This window comes from Salvelinus sp. IW2-2015, unplaced genomic scaffold (genome assembly GCF_002910315.2).
Source record: "Salvelinus sp. IW2-2015 unplaced genomic scaffold, ASM291031v2 Un_scaffold5559, whole genome shotgun sequence".
Classification (NCBI taxonomy): domain Eukaryota; kingdom Metazoa; phylum Chordata; class Actinopteri; order Salmoniformes; family Salmonidae; genus Salvelinus; species Salvelinus sp. IW2-2015.
Genome location: NW_019946824.1, coordinates 9912 through 22834, shown reverse-complemented (window position 1 = coordinate 22834; position 12923 = coordinate 9912). Strand labels below are relative to the sequence as shown.

General features: G+C 53.1%; 3 long non-coding RNA genes across 8 annotated transcripts in view; 1 reads left to right on the top strand and 2 right to left on the bottom strand.

Moving 5' to 3' along the window:
• LOC139026707 (uncharacterized) overlaps nucleotides 1-1243 on the bottom strand; it is a 6310-nt gene extending 5067 nt beyond the window's left edge. Inside the window, exons 1-4 of one of the 6 annotated variants that reach the window (XR_011478620.1) lie at nucleotides 1212-1243; nucleotides 1085-1133; nucleotides 664-703; nucleotides 469-585 (exon numbers count right to left, since the gene is read on the bottom strand). This is a non-coding gene — a long non-coding RNA (uncharacterized lncRNA). Of the gene's footprint in view, nucleotides 1-468; nucleotides 586-620; nucleotides 704-1003; nucleotides 1014-1043; nucleotides 1174-1211 lie in introns of those variants that run through there. The other 5 variants (XR_011478617.1, XR_011478619.1, XR_011478618.1 and 2 more) reach the window with 5 other exon arrangements.
• Nucleotides 1-9224, bottom strand: part of LOC139026708 (uncharacterized) — a 15917-nt gene extending 6693 nt beyond the window's left edge. The window contains exons 1-4 of the long non-coding RNA XR_011478623.1: nucleotides 9162-9224; nucleotides 7430-7481; nucleotides 7282-7351; nucleotides 5853-6040 (exon numbers count right to left, since the gene is read on the bottom strand). This is a non-coding gene — a long non-coding RNA (uncharacterized lncRNA). The remainder of the gene's footprint in view (nucleotides 1-5852; nucleotides 6041-7281; nucleotides 7352-7429; nucleotides 7482-9161) is intronic.
• A 778-nt stretch (nucleotides 9225-10002) lies between these two features.
• On the top strand, nucleotides 10003-12033 carry LOC112078339 (uncharacterized). The gene is made up of 3 exons (XR_002895657.2): nucleotides 10003-10110; nucleotides 11833-11884; nucleotides 11962-12033. It is a non-coding gene; the product is annotated as an uncharacterized lncRNA (long non-coding RNA).
• The last annotated feature ends 890 nt before the right edge of the window (nucleotides 12034-12923 follow it).

The window sequence follows — 12923 nt, the reverse complement described above, 5'->3', positions numbered from 1 at the left end:
TGTTTAAGGAAGCTTAGCTAGGCCTATTATACCCGTTATAAACACTGTTAGAAATAAGCTTGCTAGGCTATTATAACCCGTTAAACCCTTAAGAAAAGAAGCTTGCTAGGCCTATTATAACCGTTAACACTTAAGAAAGAAGCTTGTAGGTCTACCCAACTTGTGTAAGTCGCTCTGGATAAGAGCGTCTGCTAATGACTTAAATGTAAATGTAGAAAACCACAGAAAACACTCACAACAACGGCCACAGCTCCCACGCCACAGAAACACTGCACCTAGCCACAGCTCCCACGCCACCAGAACACACTACACAACTAGCCACAGCTCCCACGCCACAAGAAAACACTACAAACAACTTCCACAGCTCCCACGCCACCGAAAAAACACTACAACTAGCCACGCTCCCACGCCACCAGAAAACCCTACAACTAGCCACAGCTCCCACCCACCAGAAAAACACTACAACACAACCTCCACAGCTCCCACGCCACCAGAAAACACTACAACAACTATCCACAGCTCCCACGCCACCAAAAACATTGCAACACTAGCCACAGCTCCCACGCCACCAGAAAACACTACAAACTAGCCACAGCTCCCACGCCACCAGAACACTACACAACTAGCCACAGCTCCCACTGCCCCACAGAAAACACTAACAACAACTATCCACAGCTCCCACGCCACCAGAAACACTACAATACTACCGCTCCACGCACCAGAAACAACTACAAACTAGCCACAGCTCCCACCCACCAGAAACACTACAACAAACTGAGCCACAGCTCCCACCACGAGAAACACCTACACAACGAGCCACAAGCTCCCACGCCACCAGAAAACACTACAACAACGAGCACAGCTCCCACGCCACCGAAACCACTAGAACAACTAGCCACAGCTCCCACGCCACCAGAAACATACACACGAGCACAGCTCCCACGCCACCAGAAAACACTACAAACACTAGCCACAGCTCCCACGCCACCAGAAACACTACAACAACTAGCCACCAGCTCCCACGCCACCAGAAAAACTACAACAACTAGCCACAGCTCCCACGCACCAGAAAAACACTAACAACAACTAGCCACAGCTTCCACGCCACCAGAAAACACTACAACTAGCCACAGCTCCCACGCACCAGAAAACCACTACAACAACTAGCCACAGCTACCCACGCCACCAGAAACACTACAACAACTAGCCACACTCCCACGCCACCAGAAAACACTACAACAACGAGCAAGACCAATCCTTCCCACCAACCAAAACAGCTGGAGCACCGCGACCACAGCTCCACCACAAACAGAGCAACCCCAGGCTCCGGAGCACCCAGACAACAGGACCCGCCGTGTTTCATGTGGCCCAGACGGAGCACTCTGACTGGGGTGCGTGTCAGCAGAGGTCCCTGGGGGTGGAGGGGAAACCATCCTGAACTAATAAATGTGTGTTGTGAGGGGTGTGTGTGTACGTTCCCCCAGAAAGCATCCTTATCTTTTGACTCATCTGATGTTTTCTTTTTTCACAACTTCCTGTTGACTGTGGTTTTAAAGAGGGCCCTTCGGAGTGGAGTGTGTGTGTGTGTATATATGTGTGTGAAGGAATGTGTTAAAAGCTGCAATCGATTAATGTTTTGAAAACAGGGTGGGTGACTTTTAAGGCTGCATGATTTGGACCAACATGTTGAATTGTGATTTTTGATTTGGGACAGATATTGCAATTGCGATTATGAATTGAGATGTTTACTTGGTAATTCCACCAGACATGGTAAAAACAAGGTTCAGGGTAGAGAACATCACCTCTACAATGAGATGAATTCATACATAGTGTGTTAACTGAATACGAAACCAAAGTTAAAAAATCAGTCGGCTCAATCATTATTAGAATTTGAATTAATAGGTCAAAGTGCCTAAAAAACCTGTAGCACGGAGCTAGCGACGCAACGGAGCCCTAGCGACTGCAACGGAGCCTAGCGACTGCACGGAGCCTAGCGACTTCACGGAGCCTAGCGACTTGCACGTAAGCCTAGCCGACCTGCACGTAGCCTAGCGACTGCACGAGCCTAGCGACTGCACGGAGCCTAGCGACTGCACGTAGCAGACGTGAGCCTAGCAACAGCACGGAGCCTAGCGATGCACGTAGCTAGACTGCACGGACCTAGCGACTACTACGGAGCCTAGCAACTGCACGGAGCTAGCCTGCACGAGCCTAGCACTGCAAGGAGCAGCTTGTGTATAAACAGTCTGATCCAGTCTTCAACACGTCATGTTTCAACTTCTCCCGTAACTCTGTTCTACAGTGTTGGGATGGCGACTGTGGAGCAAACAGGCTGCCTGTTTAACGTAGGTGTCTGGTTGTGGCCGAGGGGCTTGGCTGCTGTCAGGTGTTTTTAGTTGTTTTCATACATCGTCGTAAAGTGGGGAAATCTTCAATGATTACACATGTCGTGTTGCCGCTTGTGAGTTGTCATACACTCGCTTGTGAGTTTTCTCCCACTGTACTGTCTTGGTAAAGCCCAGAGTTTCTCCCACTGTACTGTCTTTGGTAAAGCCCAGAGTTCTCCTACTGTATGTCTTTGGTAAAGCCCAATTTTCCTCTCCACTGTACTGTCTTTGGTAAAGCCCCAGTTTCTCCTACTGTACTGTCTTGGTAAAGCCCCAGATTTTCTCCTACTGTACTGTCTTTGGTAAAGCCCATTTTCTCCACTATGTACTGTCTTTGGTAAAGCCCCAGTTTCTCCTACTGTACTGTCCTTTGGTAAAGCCCCAGAGTTTCTCCTACTGTACTGTCTTTGGTAAAGCCCCAGAGTTTTCTCCCACTGTACTGTTTGTAAGCCCCATTTCTCCACGTACTGTCTTTGGTAAAGCCCCATGTTCTCCTCACTGTACTGTCTTTGGTAAAGCCACCAGAGTTTTCTGCCACTGTACTGTCTTTGGTAAAGCCCCCATTTTTCTCCCACTGTACTGTCTTTGGTAAAGCCCCAGAGTTTCTCCTACTCTGTAAACTGTCTTTGGTAAAGCCCAGAGTTTCTCCCCACTGTACTGTCCTTTGGTAAGCCGCAGTTTCTCCACTGTACTGTCTTTGGTAAAGCCCTCCCTCTCCCATCAGCATCTAACTGGGCGCTTAAGCAGCGGACCCTTGTCCAGCATGTGTATGCTATGCAGAGAGTGAGAGAGCCCGCTTGTGATTGGTCAGCATCTTCTGTGCAGAATGAACGGAGTCCAGTGCATCTCAATTAGAGGTAGTGTGGTCTAGTTGTTGTATCACCAGCGTGGTAACGTCGTCCACAGCGTGGTAAACGTCGTCCACAGCGTGGTAACGTCGCCCACCAGCGTGGTCCACCAGCGTGGTAAATTGCCCACAGCGTGGTAGCGTGGTCCACCAGCGTGGTAGCGTGGTACATCGTCCACTCAGCGTGGTAACATCGTCCACACCAGCGTGGTAACGTCGTCCACCAGTGTGGTAGCGTGGTCCACCAGCGTGGTACGTGGTCCCACCAGCGTGGTAACATTGCCCACCAGCGTGGTAGCGTGGTAACGTGGGTCCACCAGCGTGGTAGCGTCGTCCCACGCAGCGTGGTAACGTCGTCCACGGCAGCGTGGTAGCGTGGTCCACCAGGTGTAACGCGCCCCAGCGTGGTACGTGCCCACCAGCGTGGTAACGTCGCCCACACAGCGTGGTAACGTCGTCCACCAGCGAATGGTAACATTGTACCAGATGGTAAGTGGTAGTGTGGTCCACCAGCGTGGTAACGTCGCCCACACAGCGTGGTAACGTCGCCACCAGCGTGGTAACATCGTCACCAGCGTGGTAACGGTGGTAACATTGTCCACAGCGTGGTAACGTCGTCCAACCAGCGTGGTAACATTGTCCACCAGCATGGTAACGTGGTAACGTCGTCCACCAGCGTGGTAACATCGTCCACCAGCATGGTAAACATCGTCCACCCAGCCGTGGTAACGTCGTCCACCAGCGTGGTAAGTGGTAACATTGTCCACGCACGCGTGGTAACGTCGTCCACAATCAGCGTGGTAACATTGTCCACCAGCTGGTAAACGTGGTAACGTCGTCCACAGCGTGGTAAAATTGTCCACCAGCGTGGTAACTGTGGTAACGTCGTCCACCAGCGTGGTAACATCGTCCACCAGCGTGGTAAATCGTCGCACGCACAGCATGGTTAGCGTGGTCCACCAGCGTGGTAACATCGTCCACGTCAAGTGGTAGCGTGGTAACGTCGTCCACCAGTGTGGTAGCGTGGTAACGTCGTCCACCAGCGTGGTAGCGTAGTAACATCATCCACCAGCGTGGTAACATTGTCCACCAGCGTGGTAACGTGGTAACATCGTCCACCAGCGTGGTAACGTGGTAACATTGTCCACCAGCGTGGTAACGTGGTAACATTGTCCACCAGCGTGGTAACGTCGTCACACCAGCGTGGTAACATCGTCCACCAGCATGGTAGCGTGGTAACGTCGTCCACGCAGCGTGGTAACGTCGTCCACCAGCGTGGTAACATCGCCACCAGCGTGGTAGCGTGGTCCAGCCAGCGTGGTACGTGGTCCACCAGCGTGGTAGCGTCGTCCACGACGAGCGTGGTAGCGGTCCACCAGCGTGGTAGCGTCGTCCACCAGCGGGTAGCTGGTCCACCAGCGTGGTAGCGTGGTCCACCACCGCGTGGTAACGTCCGTCCAACATTCAGCGTGGTAACATCGTCACACAGCGTGGTAAGCGTGGTCCACCAGCGTGGTAACATCGTCACAGCGTAGTTCAGCGTGGTAACATCGTCCACCAGCGTGGTAACATGCGTCCACCAGCGTGGTAACACGCCAGTTCCGTCCACCAGCGTGGTACATTGCCCACCAGCGTGGTAACGTGGTAACGTCGATCACACCAGCGTGGTAACGTGGTAACGGTCGTCCACCAGCGCGGTAAACGTGGTAACGTCGTCCACCAGGCGTGGTAACGTCGTCCACACAGCGTGGTAACGTGGTAACGTCGTCCACAGCGTGGTAACGTGGTAACGTCGTCCACTAGCGCGGTAACGTGGTAACGTGGTCCACCAGCGTGGTAACATTGTCCACCAGCGCGGTAACGTGGTACCGTCGTCCACCAGCGCGGTAACGTACAGGCTAAACATGTCGTCCACCACAGCGCGGTAACGTGGTAACGTCGTCCACTGACCAGCGTGGTAACATTGTCCACTCAGCGCGGTAACGTGGTAACGTCGTCCACCACAGCGCGGTAACGTGGTAACGTCGTCCACACAGCGCGGTAACGTGGTACGTCGTCCACCAGCCGCGGTAAGCGTGGTAACGTCGCCCACCAGCGTGGTAACACTATGTCAGTGTAAACAGGGTCAGCATGCTGAAGAGGGAAACTGCAACGTCTCAGAACATAGGACACTGAACAGATGAACTAGGAATTGCCAATCCATTKGTTTTAGGATGAACTCTCCCWTTAAAACAATTATAATKATTTGGTAGGTGCTTATAATTGTCCTGTTTCACACTTGTGGAGTGTAGTTGTGTGGATTGGTTAATGTGTTTGTAGCATATCCTAACTCCCCCTGAGACATCCAGAATAAGCGGGGGTTAAGTGCCTTGCTCAGGGGCACAACGGCAGAGTTTTCACCGTGTCGGCTCCAGGATTATGAACCAGCCACCTTTTGGCTACTGGCCCAACGCTCTGACCTCGAGGCTTCCTGCCGTCCTGGTGGAATTAGATGATGCCTATCTGTCACACTCTTTAACAATGACGAAAATTGCTGATGCTCCCTTTATCAGTTAGGTAATAGTAGGTTATTTTAGAGTGACCTACCCCTTTAACCCTTCAACAGGTCTGATTGGTACCTGGCAGTTTGAGCCACTTGGGGACCTTGCCGGTGTCCGTCCTGACTGGTTTGGGGGCCTGGCTGTGTGTGTTAGGGTCRTCCTCCTCCTCCTCAATCTCCCTGGTCCCCGCGGGGGGGTCTGGAAGGGGCTCCTCTGTTACCATGGAAGAGAAGGAGGAGGAGGGGGGCGAAGACCTGGGCATACAGCTGAAAGGGGGGGAGAGAGAGGGAGGGGGGCGGGAGGGAGGCAAGGGGGAGATGGGCATACAGCTGAAAGGGGGGGAGAGAGAGGGTGAGGAATGAAGGGAGAGAGGGTGAGGAAGGGAGAGAGAGAGAAAGGGATGGAGGGGAGGAAAGGGCATTCAGTCCACAGGATTTCATCAGATGTGTATTCTGAACACACACACACTTCCTGTACTTTAAATTCTATCTCTAGACCCCCAACTCATGGAAAGAAATGTCTGTATTCTCCAGATGGGGCAGGGGACGTGTTTGGGAAGTGGAGTGTGTCCCCCAGGGGGTTCAGGGCAGGGGACGTGTTTGGGAAGTGGAGTGTGTGTCCCAGGGGGTTCAGGACAGGGGACGTGTTTGGGAAGTGGACAGGGGACGTGTTTGGGAAGTGGAGTGTGTGTCCCAGGGGGTTCAGGACAGGGGATGTGTTTGGGAAGTGGAGTGTGTGTCCCAGGGGGTTCAGGACAGGGGACGTGTTTGGGAAGTGGAGTGTGTGTCCCAGGGGGTTCAGGCTCTTTCATGTGGCCAGGACTAGTGACCTCAGAGGTTAGGAACGGTCATGACACCACTATCACATGACTTCCTGTCCAGGAGATGGAACAAACACATCCTCTCCTGACAGAACAACATTTCACCTTTGACCCGGGTGCCACATTATTAATAACTTAAACGTCCCTCTCTCTGTTTTCCTCTCTCTCTCTTTCCCTCCAGTATGTCAATATCTCTCTCTCTTACCCCCCTTTCTCTCTCCCCCTCTCTCTCTCGCCCTCCCTCACAGAAGTAGGGGAGAGGTAGAAGGTGCCCTGGCATCCCCTTTGAAGCTAACAGTGGAATTAGTGACAGGAGGGGGAGAGAGAGGTGGGGAGCGGTAGAGAGGGGTGTGGATGGATGAAAGGGGGAGAGGTTAATGAGGTGTGTGTGTCCTCCACTGATGGTGGAGAGGGCAACAGGTGGGGGTCAGTTTGGGGAAATGGCTCTATCTTTAGAGGAAGGGGGAGGAGGGGTGTGTGTTRGTGCGTTTGGCCGGAACTCTTCAAAGGGATTCCGATGATGACAGCGCTGTGACAGGAAAATAGAGCCGTCGCCCGGGGATACACAGCCGAGCCGTGTTGCCAAYACGATSGGGCAGTTCCACCAACAGGCTTTTCTGATGCTCTCCTTCTCACGCACAAATAGAATGTTGTTGTTTGGTTGTTAAATGTCAATAGTAGACTGACCCAGCAATGGCCTCGTCTGCTTGTAGGGCCGAGACACTGGAATCCAGGAGAAGTCTCTCTAAGTAACTCTCTGTGGAGAGAGAACACATCAGAACCAGCTCATCCAAGTCAACATGATTAAATCAAACCGAGGTAAAGGGAGACGGACCTGTCTTGACGTCAGAGCCAAAGTAGACCAGGGCAGCAGGGAACAGGTCAGCCTGGACAGAGAGGGAGAGAGACGCTCGTTTCTATCTACTTCTAACACGCAAACACATTCTTCACCGTCAACAAACATGGCGGCACACAGTTCAGTTTGAAGTCAACCACTAACTGAAGGCTCATCCAGCGGTTGGGAAAACACCTTCACCACGCGAGCCAAACAAAACCRCTGAATCACAACCCCTTAAAGTGAAGGTTAAATGGTGCTGATGGCTGTAATGSCTGACAGACTGGTGATTACAGGGTGAAAACAGACAGAGTTAAGTTATTATTCTGACTCTGCTGTTTACCTGAGAGATGTAGACAGACAGACCGTTAAAACACACTCCCCTCCATCCTCCCCCTGTCCTCTCTCTACCCATCTCCCCTCCATCCTCCCCGTCCTCTTGCCTCCTCCCTGTCCCTCTTGCCTCCCCCTCTGTCCTCTCTCTACCCCCTCTGTCCTCTCTCTACCCCTCTCTCCTGTCCTCTCTCGCCTCCTCCTCCTCTGTCCTCTCTCTACCCCCTGTCCATCTCCCTCTATCTACCCCTTTCCCCTCCCTCCTCTCTCTACCCTTTCCCCTCTGTCCTCTCCCCTCTCTGTCCTTTCTTTACCCTTCTCCCCTCTCTCTACCCCTTTCCCCCTGTCCTCTCTCTCCCTCCTCCCTCCCTTCTAGCCCTTTCCCCTTCTCTCTCCCTCCCTCTCTCTCCCCCTCTCCCCTCTGTCCTCTCTCTCTCTCCTCCTCCCTCTCTCTACCCTTTCCCCTCTTCTCTACCCCTTCCCCTTCTGTCCTCTCTCTACCCCTTTCCCCCCTGTCCTCTCTTCTCCCTCCTCCCTCCCTCTAGCCCTTTCCCCTCTGTCCTCCCTCTCCCTCCCTCTCCCCTCTGTCCTCTCTCTCTCTCCTCCTCCCTCTCTCTACCCCTTTCCCCCCTGTCCTCTCTCTTCCCTCCGTCCCTCTCTATACCCCTTTCCCCTCTCTCTCCCTCCCTCTCCCCTCTGTCCTCTCTCTCCCTCCTCTCTCTAGTCCCTCTGGTTTCTATTATGGACAGAGCTGTTAAGTGACTATTATTAGAGACTCTGAACAAGAAACAATGTGCAGCAATGGATAACAAGACATTCCACCTCTCTCTCCCTGGGCACAACATGCTCCCTTTGCACTGGACGTCTCAATAGGCCGGGGGGAGGAGAGAGGGGAGGGCTGCTATCAAAGGGATGTGGGATGGGAAACATTCCTTCTGTGACATGACACCAAAGTGTTGAAGACTGTCTGTGTGTGTGTGTGTGATGGCTCCAGAATATCTCTCCAGACTGGTGTGTACTTTCTAAGGGTGTAATCGTGGCGATCTCTACACTCCCTGTGAATCTAACCCTTGCAACCTCACACATCAGACACTGCCCCCCCTTCACTCACCCCCCCATTCTCCCCCCCCGTCTCTCTCTCTCCTCACCCCAGATCAAACAGTGGTGAAGGTCAGTAGGCGCAGGAATGGACACAGAGAGAGAGACATTTATTTTTTCTAAAGCACATGGAATTCCTTGTGTGTGTTGTTTTATTGTGTAAGGTTCATGTGACGTCTCCATGCTGTTTTCAAACCCACTAGAACCCTAATTAATATTTACACTGCTTTGAGGCAACAATAAATAAAGTTTACCAGTCAATTTCATTCCTGTGGGGGGGGGTATGTGACAGGAACCTTACCTGGAAGAGGGTGGCTGTTGGGTTCCTCCAGAATGGTTTTAGGAGGAGCGATGACTGGAGAGAGGAAAGGAAATTTATATCCAAAATGAGAGCGAGAGATGGAGAGATTCTAATCTCCCTCTCTCCCCCCGTCCCTCCCCTGAGACCTGAGCTCTAGGGCCATGCCTTCAGGACTCCTGGCTGTCCCCGTCCCTCCCCCTGAGACCTGAGCTCTAGTGCCATGTTTCAGAACTCCTGGCTGTCCCCGTCCCTCCCCCTGAGGACCAGCTCTAGGGCCATGCCTCAGGACTCCTGGCTGTCCCCGTCCCTCCCCCTGAGGGACCTGAGCTCTAGAGCCATGTTTCAGAAACTCCTGGCTGTCCCCGTCCCTCCCCCTGAGGACCTGAGCTCTACGGCCATGTTTCAGGCCTCCTGGCTGTCCCCGTCCCTCCCCCTGAGGACCTGAGCTCTAGGGCCATGCCTCAGTACTCCTGGCTGTCCCCGTCCTCCCCTGAGGAACTGAGCTCAGGTCCTCAGGGGGAGGGACGGGGACAGCCAGGAGGCCTGGAAACATGGCCTAGAGCTCAGGTCCTCAGGGGGAGGGACGGGGACAGCCAGGAGTTCTGAAACATGGCCTAGAGCTCAGGTCCTCAGGGGGAGGGCGGGGACAGCCAGGAGTCCTGAGGCATGGCCCTAGAGCTCAGGTCCTCAGGGGAGGGACGGGGACAGCCAGGAGTTCTGAACATGGCCACTAGAGCTCAGGTCCTCAGGGGGAGGGACGGGGACAGCCAGGAGTCCTGAGGCATAGCCCTAGAGCTCAGGTCCTCAGGGGGAGGGAGGGGGAGAGAGGGAGATTAGAATCTCTCCATCTCTCCTCTCATTTTTGGATATAAAATTTTCCTTTCCTCTCTTCCAGTCATCGCTCCTTCCTAAAACCATTCTGGAGGACCCAACAGCCACCCTCTTCCAGGTAAGGTTCCTGTCACTACCCCCCCCCCCACAGGAATGAAATTGGACTGGTAAACTTTATTTATTGTTGCTCCAAGCAGTGTAAATATTAATTAGGGTTCTAGTGGGTTTGAAACAGCATGGAGACGTCACATGAACCTTACACAATAACAACACAACACAAGGAATTCTCATGTGCTTTAGAAAAATAAATGTCTCTCTCTCTGTGTCCATTTTCTGCCCTACTGACCTTCACCACTGTTTGATCTGGGGTGAGGAGAGAGAGAGACGGGGGGGGAGATGGGGGGGGGGTGAGTGAAGGGGGGCAGTGTCTGATGTGTGAGGTTGCAAGGGTTAGATTCACAGGGAGTGTAGAGATCGCCACGATTACACCCTTAGAAGTACACACCAGTCTGGAGAGATATTCTGGAGCCATCACACACACACACACAGACAGTCTTCAATCACTTTGTTCATGTCACAGAAGGAATGTTTCCCATCCCACATCCCTTTGATAGAGCCCTCCCCTCTCTCTCCCCCCGGCCTATTGAGAGTCCAGTGCCAAAGGGAGCATGTTGTGCCCAGGAGAGAGAGGTGGAATGTCTGTTATCCCATTGCTCACATTGTTTCTTGTTCAGAGTCTCTAATAATAGTCATTAAAGCTCTGTCCATAATAGAAACCAAGGGGACTAGAGAGAGGAGGGAGAGAGAGGACAGAGGGAGAGGGAGGAGAGAGAGGGAAAGGGGTATAGGAGAGGGAGGAGGGAGAGAGGACAGGGGGAAAGGGTAGAGAGAGGGAGGGAGGAGAGAGAGAGAGGACAGAGGGGAGAGGGAGGGAGAGGGAGGACAGAGGGGAAAGGGCTAGAGGGAGGGAGGAGGGAGAGAGGAGGACAGGGGGAAAGGGTAGAGAGAGGACAGAAGGGGAGAGGTGAGAGAGGGAAGGGGTAAGAGAGGGAGGAGGAGAGAGAGAGAGGACAGAGGGAGAGGGGAGAGAGAGGGAGGAGAGAGAGGGGAAAGGGCTAGAGGGAGGGAGGAGGGAGAGAGAGGACAGGGGAAAGGGGTAGAGAGAGGGAGAAGGGTAAGAGAAAGGACAGAGGAGGGGAGAGGACAGAGGGAAAGGGGTGTAGAGAGAGAGGGAGGGGAAAGGGGTAGATAGAGGGAGATGGACAGGGGGGTAGAGAGAGGACAGAGGGGGAGGAGGCGAGAGAGGACAGGAGAGAGGGGAGGTAGAGGAGGACAGAGGGGTAGAGAGAGGACAGAGGGAGGAGGCAAGAGGACAGGAGGAGGCAAGGAGACGGGAGATGGAGGGGAGATGGTAGGAGAGAGGACAGGGGGAGGATGGAGGGAGTGGGTAGAGAGAGAACAGGGAGGGGTAGAGAAGGTTTTGGGGCTGTGTCTATCCTCAGCAGACAGCACTAGAGGTGTTTTAACGGTCTGTCTGTCTACATCTCTCAGGTAAACAGCAGAGTCAGAATAATAACTTAACTCTGTCTGTTTTCACCCTGTAATCACCAGTCTGTCAGGCATTACAGCCATCAGCACCATTTAACCTTCACTTTAAGGGTTGTGATTCAGGGGTTTTGTTTGGCTCGCGTGGTGAAGGTGTTTTCCAACCGCTGGATGAGCCTTCAGTTAGTGGTTGACTTCAAACTGAACTGTGTGCCGCCATGTTTGTTGACGGTGAAGAATGTGTTTGCGTGTTAGAAGTAGATAGAAACGAGCGTCTCTCTCCCTCTCTGTCCAGGCTGACCTGTTCCCTGCTGCCCTGGTCTACTTTGGCTCTGACGTCAAGACAGGTCCGTCTCCTTTTACCTCGGTTGATTTAATCATGTTGACTTGGATGAGCTGGTTCTGATGTGTTCTCTCTCCACAGAGAGTTACTTAGAGAGACTTCTCCTGGATTCCAGTGTCTCGGCCTACAAGCAGACGAGGCCATTGCTGGGTCAGTCTACTATTGACATTTAACAACCAAACAAACAACATTCTATTTGTGCGTGAGAAGAGAGCATCAGAAAAGCCTGTTGGTGGAACTGCCCGATCGTCTTGGCAACACGGCTCGGCTGTGTATCCCCGGGCGACGGCTCTATTTTCTGTCACAGCGCTGTCATCATCGGAATCCCTTTGAAGAGTTCCGGCAAACGCACAAACACACACCCCTCCTCCCCCTTCCTCTAAAGATAGAGCCATTCTCCCAAACTGACCCCCACCTGTTGCCCCTCTCCACCATCAGTGGAGGACACACACACCTCATTAACCTCTCCCCCTTTCATCCATCCACACCCCTCTCTACCGCTCCCCACCTCTCTCTCCCCCTCCTGTCACTAATTCCACTGTTAGCTTCAAAGGGGATGCCAGGGCACCTCTACCTCTCCCTACTTCTGGAGGGAGGGCGAGAGAGAGAGGGGAGAGAGAAAGGGGGTAAGAGAGAAGATATTGACATACTGGAGGAAAGAGAGAGAGAGGAAAACAGAGGAGGACGTTTTAGTTATTAATAATGTGGCACCCGGTCAAAGGTGAAATGTTGTTCTGTCAGGAGAGGATGTGTTTTGTTCCATCTCCTGGACAGGAAGTCATGGCGATAGTGGTGTCATGACCTTTCCTAACCTCTGAGGTCACTAGTCCTGCCACATGAAAGAGCCTGAACCCCCTGGGCACACACACTCGACTTCCCAAAACACGTCCCCTGTCCTGAACCCCCTGGGACACACACTCCACTTCCAAACACGTCCCCTGTCCTGAACCCCCTGGGACACACTCCACTTCCCAAACACGTCCCCTGTCCTGAACCCCCTGGGACACACTCCACTTCCCAAACACGTCCCCGTCCTGAACCCC